We start from the raw sequence: 18,966 nt of genomic DNA on the forward strand, positions 1-18,966 counted from the left end.
AGCTGTCTGTCGTTATTCAACGCGCGAGAGTTGGTACCAGATTCCTGAATCATATTTTGGGGCAGTTCGCACTATAGTGGCTCATTCAATCAGCAACAGCAATGAAATAATTTACACTCTCAGAGGAACCTTTGAACCTGTGCTTTCATAGCGCCGCTAATATTAAGGTGCGCCCCGAGATCTAAGCCATGTTGGAACTGAAACGGAGGAATCGACAGAGAGGCTACAGAATGACATCGCATCCATTTGGTTTTCTTTAAATCACTGACGAGCAGGAAAATGTAAAAGGGGAGAGCGAGTGGGGAAGTGAGGCGGTTGCAGCTCTGGTAAAAGTCCTTCTTTGTGATTCACTCCGCAAACAGAGACTTGAAGGTGACTCAGAGGCGTGTGAGCTCTTCACATCGAGATCAGAAAGCACTCAAGGGCAGTTAGCACCTCTTCCGGAGTGGGGGTGGGGTGAGGTAATTACCTTTTGACTTCTGTTACTATGTTCAGAAACTGCCTTTTCGATTGACTTGAACAGAAACTGCATTTCCAATAAGCACCATGGAAGTTAGCAAAATTTATTGAATCGCTTCTCGTCGATTGCCGCACAGGTTTCCGACTCAGTTGGTATCCACGTGGCTCATGTCCAGGAGTGAACATCTCTGCAGCAAATTGCACGGTTAAAGTAAAAGGCACGGAAAGTGGCATCTCGAACCGGCCCCGAGGTCAGAGCATGCTCACAATGTGATCTGTCGTTCTCGGATTGTAATGCGACCTCCGGTTTTAGGGTGGAGAACATTCTTTGGGACCCTTCTTCTGCAAAACAGACACAGTGACTGAATAAATGCTGCACGGTTTGATGTGGAACACGGCCTGCTCAGCTTTGTGCATTTTCCCTGTAGTCAGGTGTGTTTCGTGTTCCGTGTAAACGTGAAAGTCGTCCTGTTTCGAGCAATGTGTGAAATCATTTAGCAAAGCAAGAATCGAAATTGTAGTAATGTCTAGCAGCTCATGGTTATTTGACCGAAGTGTCCAAGTGTCTCTGCTGTCAAGATCGCGTTCGCCTCCCGCGCGGAAAATCGCAAACAGCTCTGCTGTTCCAAAGCGATTTGTGCTTTTACTGGAACCGAATGGAGACTATTATTTCATCGCTGTTGTGAAACAAAGTCCTGCGGTGACTCGACTCGTCGTTATTTGGTTTTTTGTCCAATGGGAAAATCGTTCCAATGAATTTCGGTGTCATATGTTATTGAATTTCTCCCATTTCCTTCATTTCCGTCCTGGAGACATCAGAAGGAAAAGGTAATCTAATCGAGACTGTGATTGGTGAAATTGACTTTTTATGGCCCGTTCTTATGATGTTCTTTCTATCTCTCTTTTCAGCATTGTCTGGAAAGTGGTGGTGCACTAACGCTGCAGTATGTTTGAAAGAGTAGTTTGGAATTGCCCTGTTGTTAGTTGTGAGATTACTTTATGACTCATGCCCTCGGACTGTGACACATTTAGCATTCATGCATCTCTCTGTCTGAAAATGCATTCGGCATGCCAGTTTTGTTTGTGTTCCGTGAAAAATGCTTTCTGTTTTGCGATTCGCTCAGCACATTACGAGTTAACAGGGTTTCTGAGGTAACTTCGAGCAGCAAAACTCCTCAATTGAGGTCTGGGAAAATTTCACGGAGTATGGTCAGTCGGGGCAAAATTAAGGAAGTCGTTCGTATCTGCAGTGTTTCACAATACTACCTTTCCCGTGAGCAGTCGAACAGACTAAACGATTGTGCCACAGACTGCGATGGAAAACTCCGCTAAAAAGTAATCCTTTAAAGCCAGTGTTAGCAACAAGACGTTATGGGGGTACACGGCGTGGAAACAGATATTTAGGTGTATCTCATCCATGCTCACCACATAACCAAAATTAAACAAGTCCCGTTCCCCAGCATTTGGCCCCAATCCCTCTAAACCCATCCTGTCCAGAAACTCATCCGATTACCTTTGCAATTTTCTGAGTGTAATAGCCTCCTCCACTTCCTCTGGGAGCTCATTCCATACACGCACAACCTTCTGTGTGGGAAATGTGCCTCAGGTCGTTTGTCAATTTCAGCCCACTCACCTTAAACCTATGCTCTCGAGTTTTCAACTCACCCCAATTTGGGTAAAACACAGAAATACTCAGTTTACAACCCTTCCATAAGATCATATCGCAGCCGTTACGCTGCAGGGAAAGTCGTCCCAGCTTATTCCACCTCGCCCTACGGTCCAAACATTGACGAAATCATTGTCTATATATTGTCATCAATTTCACGTGTCTTTTTTAACGTTTTCAAGATGTCAATTACGCTGGACAACAACGAGCAATTGGAAACAGAAAGGTGAAACGGAGAATGGCTTCAACTTTCAGTGCTGGATGCCACTGCGCCGCAGGGCGGCGACCGCGGCTGGTTTCTGTAGTGTAGTGGTCATCACGTTCGCCTAACACGCGAAAGGTCCCCAGTTCGAAACTGGGCAGAAACTGCTTTGTTCGTCAACTGCGGCCTTTTACATGGACAAGAACGGAGCTTTCTTGCTTGCTTTCCCATCTGCAAACCTGCCTTCGAATTTGCTTGAAAGAATCTGCTCTCGTAGTGAAATGTAAGGCAACTCCATTTAATTACTGTGTAAAGCATTATAAAGTTTTTCTCCAACCTGGTTCTGATGCATATGCCATTCTGTTTGAGAGTGTCCTTGCCGCGTTCTGATCCTTCCACGAAAAGCAGTACCGCATTTGCATTCCTTGCGTAGGCGGACCGGTTCAAAGGCAGGTCACAGCGCACCACGGATTCCTGAACTTGTCTGTCTGTCAAATGTACCCCAAAGTCGTCTCTGAAAGGCCTCATTTGGAAGCTGTCTGTCGTTATTCAACGCGCGAGAGTTGGTACCAGATTCCTGAATCATATTTTGGGGCAGTTCGCACGTTAGTGGCTCATTCAATCAGCAACAGCAATGAAATAATTTACACTCTCAGAGGAACCTTTGAACCTGTGCTTTCATAGCGCCGCTAATATTAAGGTGCGCCCCGAGATCTAAGCCATGTTGGAACTGAAACGGAGGAATCGACAGAGAGGCTACAGAATGACATCGCATCCATTTGGTTTTCTTTAAATCACTGACGAGCAGGAAAATGTAAAAGGGGAGAGCGAGTGGGGAAGTGAGGCGGTTGCAGCTCTGGTAAAAGTCCTTCTTTGTGATTCACTCCGCAAACAGAGACTTGAAGGTGACTCAGAGGCGTGTGAGCTCTTCACATCGAGATCAGAAAGCACTCAAGGGCAGTTAGCACCTCTTCCGGAGTGGGGGTGGGGTGAGGTAATTACCTTTTGACTTCTGTTACTATGTTCAGAAACTGCCTTTTCGATTGACTTGAACAGAAACTGCATTTCCAATAAGCACCATGGAAGTTAGCAAAATTTATTGAATCGCTTCTCGTCGATTGCCGCACAGGTTTCCGACTCAGTTGGTATCCACGTGGCTCATGTCCAGGAGTGAACATCTCTGCAGCAAATTGCACGGTTAAAGTAAAAGGCACGGAAAGTGGCATCTCGAACCGGCCCCGAGGTCAGAGCATGCTCACAATGTGATCTGTCGTTCTCGGATTGTAATGCGACCTCCGGTTTTAGGGTGGAGAACATTCTTTGGGACCCTTCTTCTGCAAAACAGACACAGTGACTGAATAAATGCTGCACGGTTTGATGTGGAACACGGCCTGCTCAGCTTTGTGCATTTTCCCTGTAGTCAGGTGTGTTTCGTGTTCCGTGTAAACGTGAAAGTCGTCCTGTTTCGAGCAATGTGTGAAATCATTTAGCAAAGCAAGAATCGAAATTGTAGTAATGTCTAGCAGCTCATGGTTATTTGACCGAAGTGTCCAAGTGTCTCTGCTGTCAAGATCGCGTTCGCCTCCCGCGCGGAAAATCGCAAACAGCTCTGCTGTTCCAAAGCGATTTGTGCTTTTACTGGAACCGAATGGAGACTATTATTTCATCGCTGTTGTGAAACAAAGTCCTGCGGTGACTCGACTCGTCGTTATTTGGTTTTTTGTCCAATGGGAAAATCGTTCCAATGAATTTCGGTGTCATATGTTATTGAATTTCTCCCATTTCCTTCATTTCCGTCCTGGAGACATCAGAAGGAAAAGGTAATCTAATCGAGACTGTGATTGGTGAAATTCACTTTTTATGGCCCGTTCTTATGATGTTCTTTCTATCTCTCTTTTCAGCATTGTCTGGAAAGTGGTGGTGCACTAACGCTGCAGTATGTTTGAAAGAGTAGTTTGGAATTGCCCTGTTGTTAGTTGTGAGATTACTTTATGACTCATGCCCTCGGACTGTGACACATTTAGCATTCATGCATCTCTCTGTCTGAAAATGCATTCGGCATGCCAGTTTTGTTTGTGTTCCGTGAAAAATGCTTTCTGTTTTGCGATTCGCTCAGCACATTACGAGTTAACAGGGTTTCTGAGGTAACTTCGAGCAGCAAAACTCCTCAATTGAGGTCTGGGAAAATTTCACGGAGTATGGTCAGTCGGGGCAAAATTAAGGAAGTCGTTCGTATCTGCAGTGTTTCACAATACTACCTTTCCCGTGAGCAGTCGAACAGACTAAACGATTGTGCCACAGACTGCGATGGAAAACTCCGCTAAAAAGTAATCCTTTAAAGCCAGTGTTAGCAACAAGACGTTATGGGGGTACACGGCGTGGAAACAGATATTTAGGTGTATCTCATCCATGCTCACCACATAACCAAAATTAAACAAGTCCCGTTCCCCAGCATTTGGCCCCAATCCCTCTAAACCCATCCTGTCCAGAAACTCATCCGATTACCTTTGCAATTTTCTGAGTGTAATAGCCTCCTCCACTTCCTCTGGGAGCTCATTCCATACACGCACAACCTTCTGTGTGGGAAATGTGCCTCAGGTCGTTTGTCAATTTCAGCCCACTCACCTTAAACCTATGCTCTCGAGTTTTCAACTCACCCCAATTTGGGTAAAACACAGAAATACTCAGTTTACAACCCTTCCATAAGATCATATCGCAGCCGTTACGCTGCAGGGAAAGTCGTCCCAGCTTATTCCACCTCGCCCTACGGTCCAAACATTGACGAAATCATTGTCTATATATTGTCATCAATTTCACGTGTCTTTTTTAACGTTTTCAAGATGTCAATTACGCTGGACAACAACGAGCAATTGGAAACAGAAAGGTGAAACGGAGAATGGCTTCAACTTTCAGTGCTGGATGCCACTGCGCCGCAGGGCGGCGACCGCGGCTGGTTTCTGTAGTGTAGTGGTCATCACGTTCGCCTAACACGCGAAAGGTCCCCAGTTCGAAACTGGGCAGAAACTGCTTTGTTCGTCAACTGCGGCCTTTTACATGGACAAGAACGGAGCTTTCTTGCTTGCTTTCCCATCTGCAAACCTGCCTTCGAATTTGCTTGAAAGAATCTGCTCTCGTAGTGAAATGTAAGGCAACTCCATTTAATTACTGTGTAAAGCATTATAAAGTTTTTCTCCAACCTGGTTCTGATGCATATGCCATTCTGTTTGAGAGTGTCCTTGCCGCGTTCTGATCCTTCCACGAAAAGCAGTACCGCATTTGCATTCCTTGCGTAGGCGGACCGGCTCAAAGGCAGGTCACAGCGCACCACGGATTCCTGAACTTGTCTGTCTGTCAAATGTACCCCAAAGTCGTCTCTGAAAGGCCTCATTTGGAAGCTGTCTGTCGTTATTCAACGCGCGAGAGTTGGTACCAGATTCCTGAATCATATTTTGGGGCAGTTCGCACGTTAGTGGCTCATTCAATCAGCAACAGCAATGAAATAATTTACACTCTCAGAGGAACCTTTGAACCTGTGCTTTCATAGCGCCGCTAATATTAAGGTGCGCCCCGAGATCTAAGCCATGTTGGAACTGAAACGGAGGAATCGACAGAGAGGCTACAGAATGACATCGCATCCATTTGGTTTTCTTTAAATCACTGACGAGCAGGAAAATGTAAAAGGGGAGAGCGAGTGGGGAAGTGAGGCGGTTGCAGCTCTGGTAAAAGTCCTTCTTTGTGATTCACTCCGCAAACAGAGACTTGAAGGTGACTCAGAGGCGTGTGAGCTCTTCACATCGAGATCAGAAAGCACTCAAGGGCAGTTAGCACCTCTTCCGGAGTGGGGGTGGGGTGAGGTAATTACCTTTTGACTTCTGTTACTATGTTCAGAAACTGCCTTTTCGATTGACTTGAACAGAAACTGCATTTCCAATAAGCACCATGGAAGTTAGCAAAATTTATTGAATCGCTTCTCGTCGATTGCCGCACAGGTTTCCGACTCAGTTGGTATCCACGTGGCTCATGTCCAGGAGTGAACATCTCTGCAGCAAATTGCACGGTTAAAGTAAAAGGCACGGAAAGTGGCATCTCGAACCGGCCCCGAGGTCAGAGCATGCTCACAATGTGATCTGTCGTTCTCGGATTGTAATGCGACCTCCGGTTTTAGGGTGGAGAACATTCTTTGGGACCCTTCTTCTGCAAAACAGACACAGTGACTGAATAAATGCTGCACGGTTTGATGTGGAACACGGCCTGCTCAGCTTTGTGCATTTTCCCTGTAGTCAGGTGTGTTTCGTGTTCCGTGTAAACGTGAAAGTCGTCCTGTTTCGAGCAATGTGTGAAATCATTTAGCAAAGCAAGAATCGAAATTGTAGTAATGTCTAGCAGCTCATGGTTATTTGACCGAAGTGTCCAAGTGTCTCTGCTGTCAAGATCGCGTTCGCCTCCCGCGCGGAAAATCGCAAACAGCTCTGCTGTTCCAAAGCGATTTGTGCTTTTACTGGAACCGAATGGAGACTATTATTTCATCGCTGTTGTGAAACAAAGTCCTGCGGTGACTCGACTCGTCGTTATTTGGTTTTTTGTCCAATGGGAAAATCGTTCCAATGAATTTCGGTGTCATATGTTATTGAATTTCTCCCATTTCCTTCATTTCCGTCCTGGAGACATCAGAAGGAAAAGGTAATCTAATCGAGACTGTGATTGGTGAAATTGACTTTTTATGGCCCGTTCTTATGATGTTCTTTCTATCTCTCTTTTCAGCATTGTCTGGAAAGTGGTGGTGCACTAACGCTGCAGTATGTTTGAAAGAGTAGTTTGGAATTGCCCTGTTGTTAGTTGTGAGATTACTTTATGACTCATGCCCTCGGACTGTGACACATTTAGCATTCATGCATCTCTCTGTCTGAAAATGCATTCGGCATGCCAGTTTTGTTTGTGTTCCGTGAAAAATGCTTTCTGTTTTGCGATTCGCTCAGCACATTACGAGTTAACAGGGTTTCTGAGGTAACTTCGAGCAGCAAAACTCCTCAATTGAGGTCTGGGAAAATTTCACGGAGTATGGTCAGTCGGGGCAAAATTAAGGAAGTCGTTCGTATCTGCAGTGTTTCACAATACTACCTTTCCCGTGAGCAGTCGAACAGACTAAACGATTGTGCCACAGACTGCGATGGAAAACTCCGCTAAAAAGTAATCCTTTAAAGCCAGTGTTAGCAACAAGACGTTATGGGGGTACACGGCGTGGAAACAGATATTTAGGTGTATCTCATCCATGCTCACCACATAACCAAAATTAAACAAGTCCCGTTCCCCAGCATTTGGCCCCAATCCCTCTAAACCCATCCTGTCCAGAAACTCATCCGATTACCTTTGCAATTTTCTGAGTGTAATAGCCTCCTCCACTTCCTCTGGGAGCTCATTCCATACACGCACAACCTTCTGTGTGGGAAATGTGCCTCAGGTCGTTTGTCAATTTCAGCCCACTCACCTTAAACCTATGCTCTCGAGTTTTCAACTCACCCCAATTTGGGTAAAACACAGAAATACTCAGTTTACAACCCTTCCATAAGATCATATCGCAGCCGTTACGCTGCAGGGAAAGTCGTCCCAGCTTATTCCACCTCGCCCTACGGTCCAAACATTGACGAAATCATTGTCTATATATTGTCATCAATTTCACGTGTCTTTTTTAACGTTTTCAAGATGTCAATTACGCTGGACAACAACGAGCAATTGGAAACAGAAAGGTGAAACGGAGAATGGCTTCAACTTTCAGTGCTGGATGCCACTGCGCCGCAGGGCGGCGACCGCGGCTGGTTTCTGTAGTGTAGTGGTCATCACGTTCGCCTAACACGCGAAAGGTCCCCAGTTCGAAACTGGGCAGAAACTGCTTTGTTCGTCAACTGCGGCCTTTTACATGGACAAGAACGGAGCTTTCTTGCTTGCTTTCCCATCTGCAAACCTGCCTTCGAATTTGCTTGAAAGAATCTGCTCTCGTAGTGAAATGTAAGGCAACTCCATTTAATTACTGTGTAAAGCATTATAAAGTTTTTCTCCAACCTGGTTCTGATGCATATGCCATTCTGTTTGAGAGTGTCCTTGCCGCGTTCTGATCCTTCCACGAAAAGCAGTACCGCATTTGCATTCCTTGCGTAGGCGGACCGGTTCAAAGGCAGGTCACAGCGCACCACGGATTCCTGAACTTGTCTGTCTGTCAAATGTACCCCAAAGTCGTCTCTGAAAGGCCTCATTTGGAAGCTGTCTGTCGTTATTCAACGCGCGAGAGTTGGTACCAGATTCCTGAATCATATTTTGGGGCAGTTCGCACGTTAGTGGCTCATTCAATCAGCAACAGCAATGAAATAATTTACACTCTCAGAGGAACCTTTGAACCTGTGCTTTCATAGCGCCGCTAATATTAAGGTGCGCCCCGAGATCTAAGCCATGTTGGAACTGAAACGGAGGAATCGACAGAGAGGCTACAGAATGACATCGCATCCATTTGGTTTTCTTTAAATCACTGACGAGCAGGAAAATGTAAAAGGGGAGAGCGAGTGGGGAAGTGAGGCGGTTGCAGCTCTGGTAAAAGTCCTTCTTTGTGATTCACTCCGCAAACAGAGACTTGAAGGTGACTCAGAGGCGTGTGAGCTCTTCACATCGAGATCAGAAAGCACTCAAGGGCAGTTAGCACCTCTTCCGGAGTGGGGGTGGGGTGAGGTAATTACCTTTTGACTTCTGTTACTATGTTCAGAAACTGCCTTTTCGATTGACTTGAACAGAAACTGCATTTCCAATAAGCACCATGGAAGTTAGCAAAATTTATTGAATCGCTTCTCGTCGATTGCCGCACAGGTTTCCGACTCAGTTGGCATCCACGTGGCTCATGTCCAGGAGTGAACATCTCTGCAGCAAATTGCACGGTTAAAGTAAAAGGCACGGAAAGTGGCATCTCGAACCGGCCCCGAGGTCAGAGCATGCTCACAATGTGATCTGTCGTTCTCGGATTGTAATGCGACCTCCGGTTTTAGGGTGGAGAACATTCTTTGGGACCCTTCTTCTGCAAAACAGACACAGTGACTGAATAAATGCTGCACGGTTTGATGTGGAACACGGCCTGCTCAGCTTTGTGCATTTTCCCTGTAGTCAGGTGTGTTTCGTGTTCCGTGTAAACGTGAAAGTCGTCCTGTTTCGAGCAATGTGTGAAATCATTTAGCAAAGCAAGAATCGAAATTGTAGTAATGTCTAGCAGCTCATGGTTATTTGACCGAAGTGTCCAAGTGTCTCTGCTGTCAAGATCGCGTTCGCCTCCCGCGCGGAAAATCGCAAACAGCTCTGCTGTTCCAAAGCGATTTGTGCTTTTACTGGAACCGAATGGAGACTATTATTTCATCGCTGTTGTGAAACAAAGTCCTGCGGTGACTCGACTCGTCGTTATTTGGTTTTTTGTCCAATGGGAAAATCGTTCCAATGAATTTCGGTGTCATATGTTATTGAATTTCTCCCATTTCCTTCATTTCCGTCCTGGAGACATCAGAAGGAAAAGGTAATCTAATCGAGACTGTGATTGGTGAAATTGACTTTTTATGGCCCGTTCTTATGATGTTCTTTCTATCTCTCTTTTCAGCATTGTCTGGAAAGTGGTGGTGCACTAACGCTGCAGTATGTTTGAAAGAGTAGTTTGGAATTGCCCTGTTGTTAGTTGTGAGATTACTTTATGACTCATGCCCTCGGACTGTGACACATTTAGCATTCATGCATCTCTCTGTCTGAAAATGCATTCGGCATGCCAGTTTTGTTTGTGTTCCGTGAAAAATGCTTTCTGTTTTGCGATTCGCTCAGCACATTACGAGTTAACAGGGTATCTGAGGTAACTTCGAGCAGCAAAACTCCTCAATTGAGGTCTGGGAAAATTTCACGGAGTATGGTCAGTCGGGGCAAAATTAAGGAAGTCGTTCGTATCTGCAGTGTTTCACAATACTACCTTTCCCGTGAGCAGTCGAACAGACTAAACGATTGTGCCACAGACTGCGATGGAAAACTCCGCTAAAAAGTAATCCTTTAAAGCCAGTGTTAGCAACAAGACGTTATGGGGGTACACGGCGTGGAAACAGATATTTAGGTGTATCTCATCCATGCTCACCACATAACCAAAATTAAACAAGTCCCGTTCCCCAGCATTTGGCCCCAATCCCTCTAAACCCATCCTGTCCAGAAACTCATCCGATTACCTTTGCAATTTTCTGAGTGTAATAGCCTCCTCCACTTCCTCTGGGAGCTCATTCCATACACGCACAACCTTCTGTGTGGGAAATGTGCCTCAGGTCGTTTGTCAATTTCAGCCCACTCACCTTAAACCTATGCTCTCGAGTTTTCAACTCACCCCAAATTGGGTAAAACACAGAAATACTCAGTTTACAACCCTTCCATAAGATCATATCGCAGCCGTTACGCTGCAGGGAAAGTCGTCCCAGCTTATTCCACCTCGCCCTACGGTCCAAACATTGACGAAATCATTGTCTATATATTGTCATCAATTTCACGTGTCTTTTTTAACGTTTTCAAGATGTCAATTACGCTGGACAACAACGAGCGATTGGAAACAGAAAGGTGAAACGGAGAATGGCTTCAACTTTCAGTGCTGGATGCCACTGCGCCACAGGGCGGCGACCGCGGCTGGTTTCTGTAGTGTAGTGGTCATCACGTTCGCCTAACACGCGAAAGGTCCCCAGTTCGAAACTGGGCAGAAACTGCTTGGTTCGTCAACTGCAGCCTTTTACATGGACAAGAACGGAGCTTTCTTGCTTGCTTTCCCATCTGCAAACCTGCCTTCGAATTTGCTTGAAAGAATCTGCTCTCGTAGTGAAATGTAAGGCAACTCCATTTAATTACTGTGTAAAGCATTATAAAGTTTTTCTCCAACCTGGTTCTGATGCATATGCCATTCTGTTTGAGAGTGTCCTTGCCGCGTTCTGATCCTTCCACGAAAAGCAGTACCGCATTTGCATTCCTTGCGCAGGCGGCCCGGTTCAAAGGCAGGGAAGAAGCTGCTGCGCAGGTGTCACAGCGCACCACGGATTCCTGAACTTGTCTGTCTGTCAAATGTACCCCAAAGTCGTCTCTGAAAGGCCTCATTTGGAAGCTGTCTGTCGTTATTCAACGCGCGAGAGTTGGTACCAGATTCCTGAATCATATTTTGGGGCAGTTCGCACGTTAGTGGCTCATTCAATCAGCAACAGCAATGAAATAATTTACACTCTCAGAGGAACCTTTGAACCTGTGCTTTCATAGCGCCGCTAATATTAAGGTGCGCCCCGAGATCTAAGCCATGTTGGAACTGAAACGGAGGAATCGACAGAGAGGCTACAGAATGACATCGCATCCATTTGGTTTTCTTTAAATCACTGACGAGCAGGAAAATGTAAAAGGGGAGAGCGAGTGGGGAAGTGAGGCGGTTGCAGCTCTGGTAAAAGTCCTTCTTTGTGATTCACTCCGCAAACAGAGACTTGAAGGTGACTCAGAGGCGTGTGAGCTCTTCACATCGAGATCAGAAAGCACTCAAGGGCAGTTAGCACCTCTTCCGGAGTGGGGGTGGGGTGAGGTAATTACCTTTTGACTTCTGTTACTATGTTCAGAAACTGCCTTTTCGATTGACTTGAACAGAAACTGCATTTCCAATAAGCACCATGGAAGTTAGCAAAATTTATTGAATCGCTTCTCGTCGATTGCCGCACAGGTTTCCGACTCAGTTGGTATCCACGTGGCTCATGTCCAGGAGTGAACATCTCTGCAGCAAATTGCACGGTTAAAGTAAAAGGCACGGAAAGTGGCATCTCGAACCGGCCCCGAGGTCAGAGCATGCTCACAATGTGATCTGTCGTTCTCGGATTGTAATGCGACCTCCGGTTTTAGGGTGGAGAACATTCTTTGGGACCCTTCTTCTGCAAAACAGACACAGTGACTGAATAAATGCTGCACGGTTTGATGTGGAACACGGCCTGCTCAGCTTTGTGCATTTTCCCTGTAGTCAGGTGTGTTTCGTGTTCCGTGTAAACGTGAAAGTCGTCCTGTTTCGAGCAATGTGTGAAATCATTTAGCAAAGCAAGAATCGAAATTGTAGTAATGTCTAGCAGCTCATGGTTATTTGACCGAAGTGTCCAAGTGTCTCTGCTGTCAAGATCGCGTTCGCCTCCCGCGCGGAAAATCGCAAACAGCTCTGCTGTTCCAAAGCGATTTGTGCTTTTACTGGAACCGAATGGAGACTATTATTTCATCGCTGTTGTGAAACAAAGTCCTGCGGTGACTCGACTCGTCGTTATTTGGTTTTTTGTCCAATGGGAAAATCGTTCCAATGAATTTCGGTGTCATATGTTATTGAATTTCTCCCATTTCCTTCATTTCCGTCCTGGAGACATCAGAAGGAAAAGGTAATCTAATCGAGACTGTGATTGGTGAAATTCACTTTTTATGGCCCGTTCTTATGATGTTCTTTCTATCTCTCTTTTCAGCATTGTCTGGAAAGTGGTGGTGCACTAACGCTGCAGTATGTTTGAAAGAGTAGTTTGGAATTGCCCTGTTGTTAGTTGTGAGATTACTTTATGACTCATGCCCTCGGACTGTGACACATTTAGCATTCATGCATCTCTCTGTCTGAAAATGCATTCGGCATGCCAGTTTTGTTTGTGTTCCGTGAAAAATGCTTTCTGTTTTGCGATTCGCTCAGCACATTACGAGTTAACAGGGTTTCTGAGGTAACTTCGAGCAGCAAAACTCCTCAATTGAGGTCTGGGAAAATTTCACGGAGTATGGTCAGTCGGGGCAAAATTAAGGAAGTCGTTCGTATCTGCAGTGTTTCACAATACTACCTTTCCCGTGAGCAGTCGAACAGACTAAACGATTGTGCCACAGACTGCGATGGAAAACTCCGCTAAAAAGTAATCCTTTAAAGCCAGTGTTAGCAACAAGACGTTATGGGGGTACACGGCGTGGAAACAGATATTTAGGTGTATCTCATCCATGCTCACCACATAACCAAAATTAAACAAGTCCCGTTCCCCAGCATTTGGCCCCAATCCCTCTAAACCCATCCTGTCCAGAAACTCATCCGATTACCTTTGCAATTTTCTGAGTGTAATAGCCTCCTCCACTTCCTCTGGGAGCTCATTCCATACACGCACAACCTTCTGTGTGGGAAATGTGCCTCAGGTCGTTTGTCAATTTCAGCCCACTCACCTTAAACCTATGCTCTCGAGTTTTCAACTCACCCCAATTTGGGTAAAACACAGAAATACTCAGTTTACAACCCTTCCATAAGATCATATCGCAGCCGTTACGCTGCAGGGAAAGTCGTCCCAGCTTATTCCACCTCGCCCTACGGTCCAAACATTGACGAAATCATTGTCTATATATTGTCATCAATTTCACGTGTCTTTTTTAACGTTTTCAAGATGTCAATTACGCTGGACAACAACGAGCAATTGGAAACAGAAAGGTGAAACGGAGAATGGCTTCAACTTTCAGTGCTGGATGCCACTGCGCCGCAGGGCGGCGACCGCGGCTGGTTTCTGTAGTGTAGTGGTCATCACGTTCGCCTAACACGCGAAAGGTCCCCAGTTCGAAACTGGGCAGAAACTGCTTTGTTCGTCAACTGCGGCCTTTTACATGGACAAGAACGGAGCTTTCTTGCTTGCTTTCCCATCTGCAAACCTGCCTTCGAATTTGCTTGAAAGAATCTGCTCTCGTAGTGAAATGTAAGGCAACTCCATTTAATTACTGTGTAAAGCATTATAAAGTTTTTCTCCAACCTGGTTCTGATGCATATGCCATTCTGTTTGAGAGTGTCCTTGCCGCGTTCTGATCCTTCCACGAAAAGCAGTACCGCATTTGCATTCCTTGCGTAGGCGGACCGGCTCAAAGGCAGGTCACAGCGCACCACGGATTCCTGAACTTGTCTGTCTGTCAAATGTACCCCAAAGTCGTCTCTGAAAGGCCTCATTTGGAAGCTGTCTGTCGTTATTCAACGCGCGAGAGTTGGTACCAGATTCCTGAATCATATTTTGGGGCAGTTCGCACGTTAGTGGCTCATTCAATCAGCAACAGCAATGAAATAATTTACACTCTCAGAGGAACCTTTGAACCTGTGCTTTCATAGCGCCGCTAATATTAAGGTGCGCCCCGAGATCTAAGCCATGTTGGAACTGAAACGGAGGAATCGACAGAGAGGCTACAGAATGACATCGCATCCATTTGGTTTTCTTTAAATCACTGACGAGCAGGAAAATGTAAAAGGGGAGAGCGAGTGGGGAAGTGAGGCGGTTGCAGCTCTGGTAAAAGTCCTTCTTTGTGATTCACTCCGCAAACAGAGACTTGAAGGTGACTCAGAGGCGTGTGAGCTCTTCACATCGAGATCAGAAAGCACTCAAGGGCAGTTAGCACCTCTTCCGGAGTGGGGGTGGGGTGAGGTAATTACCTTTTGACTTCTGTTACTATGTTCAGAAACTGCCTTTTCGATTGACTTGAACAGAAACTGCATTTCCAATAAGCACCATGGAAGTTAGCAAAATTTATTGAATCGCTTCTCGTCGATTGCCGCACAGGTTTCCGACTCAGTTGGTATCCACGTGGCTCATGTCCAGGAGTGAACATCTCTGCAGCAAATTGCACGGTTAAAGTAAAAGGCACGGAAAGTGGCATCTCGAACCGGCCCCGAGGTCAGAGCATGCTCACAATGTGATCTGTCGTTCTCGGATTGTAATGCGACCTCCGGTTTTAGGGTGGAGAACATTCTTTGGGACCCTTCTTCTGCAAAACAGACACAGTGACTGAATAAATGCTGCACGGTTTGATGTGGAACACGGCCTGCTCAGCTTTGTGCATTTTCCCTGTAGTCAGGTGTGTTTCGTGTTCCGTGTAAACGTGAAAGTCGTCCTGTTTCGAGCAATGTGTGAAATCATTTAGCAAAGCAAGAATCGAAATTGTAGTAATGTCTAGCAGCTCATGGTTATTTGACCGAAGTGTCCAAGTGTCTCTGCTGTCAAGATCGCGTTCGCCTCCCGCGCGGAAAATCGCAAACAGCTCTGCTGTTCCAAAGCGATTTGTGCTTTTACTGGAACCGAATGGAGACTATTATTTCATCGCTGTTGTGAAACAAAGTCCTGCGGTGACTCGACTCGTCGTTATTTGGTTTTTTGTCCAATGGGAAAATCGTTCCAATGAATTTCGGTGTCATATGTTATTGAATTTCTCCCATTTCCTTCATTTCCGTCCTGGAGACATCAGAAGGAAAAGGTAATCTAATCGAGACTGTGATTGGTGAAATTGACTTTTTATGGCCCGTTCTTATGATGTTCTTTCTATCTCTCTTTTCAGCATTGTCTGGAAAGTGGTGGTGCACTAACGCTGCAGTATGTTTGAAAGAGTAGTTTGGAATTGCCCTGTTGTTAGTCGTGAGATTACTTTATGACTCATGCCCTCGGACTGTGACACATTTAGCATTCATGCATCTCTCTGTCTGAAAATGCATTCGGCATGCCAGTTTTGTTTGTGTTCCGTGAAAAATGCTTTCTGTTTTGCGATTCGCTCAGCACATTACGAGTTAACAGGGTTTCTGAGGTAACTTCGAGCAGCAAAACTCCTCAATTGAGGTCTGGGAAAATTTCACGGAGTATGGTCAGTCGGGGCAAAATTAAGGAAGTCGTTCGTATCTGCAGTGTTTCACAATACTACCTTTCCCGTGAGCAGTCGAACAGACTAAACGATTGTGCCACAGACTGCGATGGAAAACTCCGCTAAAAAGTAATCCTTTAAAGCCAGTGTTAGCAACAAGACGTTATGGGGGTACACGGCGTGGAAACAGATATTTAGGTGTATCTCATCCATGCTCACCACATAACCAAAATTAAACAAGTCCCGTTCCCCAGCATTTGGCCCCAATCCCTCTAAACCCATCCTGTCCAGAAACTCATCCGATTACCTTTGCAATTTTCTGAGTGTAATAGCCTCCTCCACTTCCTCTGGGAGCTCATTCCATACACGCACAACCTTCTGTGTGGGAAATGTGCCTCAGGTCGTTTGTCAATTTCAGCCCACTCACCTTAAACCTATGCTCTCGAGTTTTCAACTCACCCCAATTTGGGTAAAACACAGAAATACTCAGTTTACAACCCTTCCATAAGATCATATCGCAGCCGTTACGCTGCAGGGAAAGTCGTCCCAGCTTATTCCACCTCGCCCTACGGTCCAAACATTGACGAAATCATTGTCTATATATTGTCATCAATTTCACGTGTCTTTTTTAACGTTTTCAAGATGTCAATTACGCTGGACAACAACGAGCAATTGGAAACAGAAAGGTGAAACGGAGAATGGCTTCAACTTTCAGTGCTGGATGCCACTGCGCCGCAGGGCGGCGACCGCGGCTGGTTTCTGTAGTGTAGTGGTCATCACGTTCGCCTAACACGCGAAAGGTCCCCAGTTCGAAACTGGGCAGAAACTGCTTTGTTCGTCAACTGCGGCCTTTTACATGGACAAGAACGGAGCTTTCTTGCTTGCTTTCCCATCTGCAAACCTGCCTTCGAATTTGCTTGAAAGAATCTGCTCTCGTAGTGAAATGTAAGGCAACTCCATTTAATTACTGTGTAAAGCATTATAAAGTTTTTCTCCAACCTGGTTCTGATGCATATGCCATTCTGTTTGAGAGTGTCCTTGCCGCGTTCTGATCCTTCCACGAAAAGCAGTACCGCATTTGCATTCCTTGCGTAGGCGGACCGGCTCAAAGGCAGGTCACAGCGCACCACGGATTCCTGAACTTGTCTGTCTGTCAAATGTACCCCAAAGTCGTCTCTGAAAGGCCTCATTTGGAAGCTGTCTGTCGTTATTCAACGCGCGAGAGTTGGTACCAGATTCCTGAATCATATTTTGGGGCAGTTCGCACGTTAGTGGCTCATTCAATCAGCAACAGCAATGAAATAATTTACACTCTCAGAGGAACCTTTGAACCTGTGCTTTCATAGCGCCGCTAATATTAAGGTGCGCCCCGAGATCTAAGCCATGTTGGAACTGAAACGGAGGAATCGACAGAGAGGCTACAGAATGACATCGCATCCATTTGGTTTTCTTTAAATCACTGACGAGCAGGAAAATGTAAAAGGGGAGAGCGAGTGGGGAAGTGAGGCGGTTGCAGCTCTGGTAAAAGTCCTTCTTTGTGATTCACTCCGCAAACAGAGACTTGAAGGTGACTCAGAGGCGTGTGAGCTCTTCACATCGAGATCAGAAAGCACTCAAGGGCAGTTAGCACCTCTTCCGGAGTGGGGGTGGGGTGAGGTAATTACCTTTTGACTTCTGTTACTATGTTCAGAAACTGCCTTTTCGATTGACTTGAACAGAAACTGCATTTCCAATAAGCACCATGGAAGTTAGCAAAATTTATTGAATCGCTTCTCGTCGATTGCCGCACAGGTTTCCGACTCAGTTGGTATCCACGTGGCTCATGTCCAGGAGTGAACATCTCTGCAGCAAATTGCACGGTTAAAGTAAAAGGCACGGAAAGTGGCATCTCGAACCGGCCCCGAGGTCAGAGCATGCTCACAATGTGATCTGTCGTTCTCGGATTGTAATGCGACCTCCGGTTTTAGGGTGGAGAACATTCTTTGGGACCCTTCTTCTGCAAAACAGACACAGTGACTGAATAAATGCTGCACGGTTTGATGTGGAACACGGCCTGCTCAGCTTTGTGCATTTTCCCTGTAGTCAGGTGTGTTTCGTGTTCCGTGTAAACGTGAAAGTCGTCCTGTTTCGAGCAATGTGTGAAATCATTTAGCAAAGCAAGAATCGAAATTGTAGTAATGTCTAGCAGCTCATGGTTATTTGACCGAAGTGTCCAAGTGTCTCTGCTGTCAAGATCGCGTTCGCCTCCCGCGCGGAAAATCGCAAACAGCTCTGCTGTTCCAAAGCGATTTGTGCTTTTACTGGAACCGAATGGAGACTATTATTTCATCGCTGTTGTGAAACAAAGTCCTGCGGTGACTCGACTCGTCGTTATTTGGTTTTTTGTCCAATGGGAAAATCGTTCCAATGAATTTCGGTGTCATATGTTATTGAATTTCTCCCATTTCCTTCATTTCCGTCCTGGAGACATCAGAAGGAAAAGGTAATCTAATCGAGACTGTGATTGGTGAAATTGACTTTTTATGGCCCGTTCTTATGATGTTCTTTCTATCTCTCTTTTCAGCATTGTCTGGAAAGTGGTGGTGCACTAACGCTGCAGTATGTTTGAAAGAGTAGTTTGGAATTGCCCTGTTGTTAGTCGTGAGATTACTTTATGACTCATGCCCTCGGACTGTGACACATTTAGCATTCATGCATCTCTCTGTCTGAAAATGCATTCGGCATGCCAGTTTTGTTTGTGTTCCGTGAAAAATGCTTTCTGTTTTGCGATTCGCTCAGCACATTACGAGTTAACAGGGTTTCTGAGGTAACTTCGAGCAGCAAAACTCCTCAATTGAGGTCTGGGAAAATTTCACGGAGTATGGTCAGTCGGGGCAAAATTAAGGAAGTCGTTCGTATCTGCAGTGTTTCACAATACTACCTTTCCCGTGAGCAGTCGAACAGACTAAACGATTGTGCCACAGACTGCGATGGAAAACTC

At 45.7% G+C, this 18,966-nt stretch overlaps 6 non-coding genes across 6 annotated transcripts; all 6 read left to right on the top strand.

Annotated features, from left to right (window-relative positions):
- Positions 1-2,420: 2,420 nt before the first annotated feature.
- On the top strand, positions 2,421-2,493 carry trnav-aac (transfer RNA valine (anticodon AAC)). Its single transcript has one exon. It is a non-coding gene; the product is annotated as a tRNA-Val (tRNA).
- A 2,787-nt stretch (positions 2,494-5,280) lies between these two features.
- Positions 5,281-5,353, top strand: trnav-aac (transfer RNA valine (anticodon AAC)). Its single transcript has one exon. It is a non-coding gene; the product is annotated as a tRNA-Val (tRNA).
- A 2,787-nt stretch (positions 5,354-8,140) lies between these two features.
- On the top strand, positions 8,141-8,213 carry trnav-aac (transfer RNA valine (anticodon AAC)). The gene has a single exon. It is a non-coding gene; the product is annotated as a tRNA-Val (tRNA).
- Positions 8,214-11,000: 2,787 nt separating this feature from the next.
- trnav-aac (transfer RNA valine (anticodon AAC)) lies at positions 11,001-11,073 on the top strand. Its single transcript has one exon. It is a non-coding gene; the product is annotated as a tRNA-Val (tRNA).
- A 2,808-nt stretch (positions 11,074-13,881) lies between these two features.
- Positions 13,882-13,954, top strand: trnav-aac (transfer RNA valine (anticodon AAC)). Its single transcript has one exon. It is a non-coding gene; the product is annotated as a tRNA-Val (tRNA).
- A 2,787-nt stretch (positions 13,955-16,741) lies between these two features.
- On the top strand, positions 16,742-16,814 carry trnav-aac (transfer RNA valine (anticodon AAC)). The gene has a single exon. It is a non-coding gene; the product is annotated as a tRNA-Val (tRNA).
- Positions 16,815-18,966: the final 2,152 nt, after the last annotated feature.

The sequence above is a fragment of the Chiloscyllium punctatum genome, unplaced genomic scaffold (assembly GCF_047496795.1).
Source record: "Chiloscyllium punctatum isolate Juve2018m unplaced genomic scaffold, sChiPun1.3 scaffold_835, whole genome shotgun sequence".
Lineage (NCBI taxonomy): Eukaryota > Metazoa > Chordata > Chondrichthyes > Orectolobiformes > Hemiscylliidae > Chiloscyllium > Chiloscyllium punctatum.